This window comes from Dryobates pubescens, chromosome 20, assembly GCF_014839835.1.
Source record: "Dryobates pubescens isolate bDryPub1 chromosome 20, bDryPub1.pri, whole genome shotgun sequence".
In the NCBI taxonomy this organism is placed as follows: Eukaryota; Metazoa; Chordata; class Aves; order Piciformes; family Picidae; genus Dryobates; species Dryobates pubescens.
The window spans coordinates 545,984-550,306 of record NC_071631.1 but is presented as its reverse complement, the minus strand read 5'-3'; positions in this window follow the sequence as shown (position 1 = coordinate 550,306).

Genomic DNA, 4,323 nt, shown 5'->3' with positions numbered 1-4,323 from the left:
GCGGCCGGGGCCCGCCGGCGGTGTGGGGCTGCAGCCGCCCCGCCGGTAGCCGGAGCGCAGCTCGGGGCGGGCGCGGAGCCGGGGCACGGCCCAGCGAGAGAGCGGCCGGGGCGGCCCCGGGGAGGGGCGGCGGCGGCGGGGGCGGCGCGGCCGCGGCGGAGCGGGGAGGGGACAGGAGGGGATGGGGGGAGCCGGGGGGGGACGGCGGCGGGGCGGGGCGGGGCGGGGAGGGGACAGGAGGGGATGGGGGGAGCCGGGGGGGGGACGGCGGCGGGGCGGGGCGGGGGGCGAGGGGCGCAGCTGGCGCTACGGGGGAGTCCCGCACGGGGGCTGGGGGCCGGGCAGAGGGGGCGCCTGGAGGGCTGCGGTGCAAAGGGGGCGTGCGCGCCTCGGGGGGCTGCAGTGCAAGGTGGGGTGCAGGAGGTACAGGGAGGGGGTGCGCAAGGAGTCGCAGTGCAACGGCAGAGAGCGAAAGAAGGGAGGGCAATGGGGTCTGTGGCCTGGCCTGCTGCCTGCCCGCTGCTGGGGGGGGTGACAGCAACCTGGGGGTGGCAGGGGGGCTGGGGGTGCAGAGCAGCAGCTGAGGCTCACAGGGCTGGCAGAGCACCCCGGGACGCTGGGGAGAGCAGAGGAGCAACCTCCCTGCTCCTCCTTGCCTGCTGCTTGGAGAGGGACAGCCATGGTCGTGCTCAGCATGGAGGCAGTGCTGTGGGGAGAGCTCTGGGGCAGTGGGGAGAGCTCTGGGGCAGTGGGAAGAGCTCTGGGGCTATGGGGAGTGCTCTGGGGCAGTGAGGAGAGCTCTGGGGCTATGGGGAGAGCTCTGGGGCAGTGAGGAGAGCTCTGGGGCTATGGGGAGAGCTCTGGGGCAGTGGGAAGAGCTCTGGGGCTATGGGGAGAGCTCTGGGGCAGTGGGAAGAGCTCTGGGGCAGTGGGGAGAGCTCTGGGGCTATGGGGAGAGCTCTGGGGCAGCAGGGTTTGCAGAGTGATGCCTTGCAGGGGGACAGTGACTTCTAGGGGGACAATAACCTCAGTGACTTCCAGAGCTTTGCCTGCTATTCACATATTCATAGAATGGTTTGGGTTGGAAGGGACCTTAAAGATCATCTGGTCCCAGTTCCCCCTGCAGCATCTCCACCAGCCCAGGTTGCTCCAGGCCTCATCCAGCCTGGCCTTGAACACCTCCAGGGAGAGGGCATTCAGGACCTCCCTGTGCAACCTGTTCCAGTGCCTCCCCATCCTCACTGGCAGCAATTCCTTCCTACTCTCCAGCCCCCCAGTTCAACCCGTTCCCCCTTGGCCTGTCACTCCCTCGTGGAAAGTCCCTTCCCGTGCTGCTGGAGCTGGCTCCGTGGCTGTCGGCAGCCTGTGCCCTTCGGCCCGGTCAGCACTGCCGTGTGAGTCACCAGGAAATCTGATAAGGCTCTGATAAAGCCGCTGGAGTGGTGCTGGGGGGTTGCTTGGCACCGGGCAGCTGGGCTCAGCCGCTCTGATTTCTTGGCTCTGCTGCCGACTTCCCGAGCGTCAGTGAGCGAGCAGAGCCGGCCAGGGGCACGCAGCTGACCTGGGGCTAGCCTGAGCGGCAAAGGAGCCTTCTGCTGAGGGGCAGCCCCCACACCTTGGGGACACTTGGTATGAGGAAGGTGTGGGCTCTTGGCACTGGTGAGAGAACAAGGGGACACAGTCTCAAGCTGTGCCAGGGGAGGTTTAGACTCGAGGTGAGGAGAAAGTGCTTCACTGAGCGAGTTGTTCGTCACTGGGATGTGCTGCCCAGGGGGGTGGTGGAGTCACCGTCCCTGGAGGTGTTCAGGAGGGGATTGGACGTGGCACTTGGTGCCATGGTCTGGTCATGAGGTCTGTGGTGACAGGTTGGACTTGATGATCCTTGGGGTCTCTTCCAGCCTTGGTGATACTGTGATACTGTGATTTCCTTGCTGCAGGAGTGGTCAGGGATTGGCACAGGCTGCCCAGGGAGGTGGTGGAGTCCCCATCCCTGGAAGTGTTCAGGAAAGGGGTGGCTGTGGCACCTGGGGCGAGGGTTTGGTGGCCATGGTGGTGCTGGGTCAATGGTTGAAGATCTTGGAAGTGTTCTTCACCCCAGACAATTCTGTGAGTCTGTGGCACGTGGCTGGAACTCAAGCTCTGAGGGTTAGCTGTGCTGGGTTGCACTGGCTAAGGTGGCATCAGCTCCCAGGGCACTGCAGGTTGGACTCATTCCTGGAAAGCTATAGGGAATGTGGCCCTTCACCTTCCCTAGGAAGGAGCAGAGCACAGTGGCCTTCCTGCAGCCCCTTGGTGGAAGCCATCCCCAAAGGTGAGCCATCAGTTAAAGTGAATCATCAGCCCCAGCAGGAACCAGCTGGGTGTGGCAATTCCTCTCTTCCGCTTCGTTATGTTCTGGATAATCAAATTAATCTGCTGCAGCAATTAGGCAAGAAACCCTGAGCCAGCCTCGCTTGGGAAGGGCTTAGTCATAGCTGGGTGAGAAGCCTGATCCTAGACAACAGCAGCTCGGTGTGCTCGAGGCAGCAGCACGCACCCACAGCACCCAGGCCGCCGGAGCCAGGCGCAGGAGCGAGCCCCAGGGCTGCTGTGCCTCGGGAACGGTTCCGAGGGGCTGGGGCTGGTGCAGTGTTCCCAGGAAATAAGTGGGTCAGATTTTCCCACCCCCTCATGCCTGGATCAGGCAGCAGCTGTGGAAGGTGGGTCTGAAGCGTTCAGTGCCTGGCTGTTGTGCATCTGCCAGGGGGGCAAAAGAGCTCCTTGCATTAATTACCAGCAGCAGATGAACTTCTTGCCACGCTGCTGGCCTGCCTTCCCAGCTGGCTTGGCTGAGGGCTGCTGGCTGGGCAAGGACCTTGCAACTTGCTGACCTCTGCCAAGGGTTTCACTTGGTTCATATTCATAGAGTCACAGAATGGTAGAGGTTGGAAGGGACCTCTGGAGATCGTCCAGCCCAACCCCCTGCCAGAGCAGGGTCACCCAGGGCAGGTCACACAGAACACATCCAGATGAGGCTTCAAAGTCTCTAGAGGAGATTCCACAACCTCTCTGGGCAGCCTGCTCCGACACTCTCACAGTAAAGAGGTTTTTCTTCATGCTGAGGATCAGCACCAGGAAGTGTCCACACTCCTTGGTTTCAGCAGAGTTCTGTCTCTGTCACCAGCATGGAAAAAAACCTTCAAGCTCCTGTGCCCCAATTTTCTCTGTCAGCAAGGAAAACTTCCATGTCAAGGGCATCTGGAGCCTGCCTCATTTTCTGTGTAGAGCTTTAGATCCCCATGAGGACACCAACATCTGAGAAAAGCAGATAAAGCCCTGTGGTAAGGCTGAGGGTGATGGATCCCCTTCTTATTTGTCTAATTAAAAGAGCCTGGGCAGATTCTGAGTCAACAATTAACAATTATCGGCAGCAAAGAACTGGGACAAAGGCTGAAGAAGTGAATGGCTTCTGAGATGGGGACGAATCGTTACCCTGAGGCTGGGGCTGGCGTTTCTGAGCCTGGAGGTGTGGGCACAGCCCTCACACTTCCCTCTGAGCACTGCTTGAAGGGCTTTTTCCCGCTCCTTCTGCCAATGCAGAGCAAGCAAGCAGCAATTTCCCTCTGCCGTGCAGCTGGCATTATCCGGGAGCCAGGGAATGAAGTTCTAAATGAACTTTTAAACTATTCATTACACTTTATTAATAGACTGTGGGTTGTTTAATTGTGGAAATGAATTACAGGGAGGTGAACTCATAACTGCTGATGTGTTCTGCACACACGTACCTGCTGTTTCGGGAGGGTGCGTTCAGATAATTGGGGCAGCAGAGCAGCCGGGTGCCAGCCGTGCCTTTGCCCCGAGGTCTGGTGGCAGCGCTGCCCCGCGCCGGCCGCGCTGGAGGCAGGAGGCGAAGCGAAGGCTTTTCAAACACTGCCACCCCCTGGCTCTTTCTAACAGGTTTGGGGTTTGCTAACTCCCGACAAAGCTAACTCGGCGCTGCCGGGGGAGCGCTGCGCTTCTCCGTGCGAGCTGCTGCTGGCCGCGGGCCGGGCTGCCTTTCCCTGCGGGGACTCGGTCACAGCTCGCTGCCTGCTGGGCAGCTGCGCGGGCAGCCAGCGGCCTGCCGGGCGATCCGGCTGCGGTAGCTCCCGGCCGCAGCCAGGGCCGGATCCCAGGCCCGTGGGGAAGAGGCGGTGGAGCCCAAGCCCCTCCCCGAGGCCTTGCTTGGGGCCCTCTGGGGCGAGAGTGTGAGGCAGCGGCGGCTCGGGCTCCGCTGCGGCCTGCGAGCCGAAGGGACCCCGGGTTTGGTGGCAGGGGATGGAGCAAGGGGAGCCGCAGCGAGGG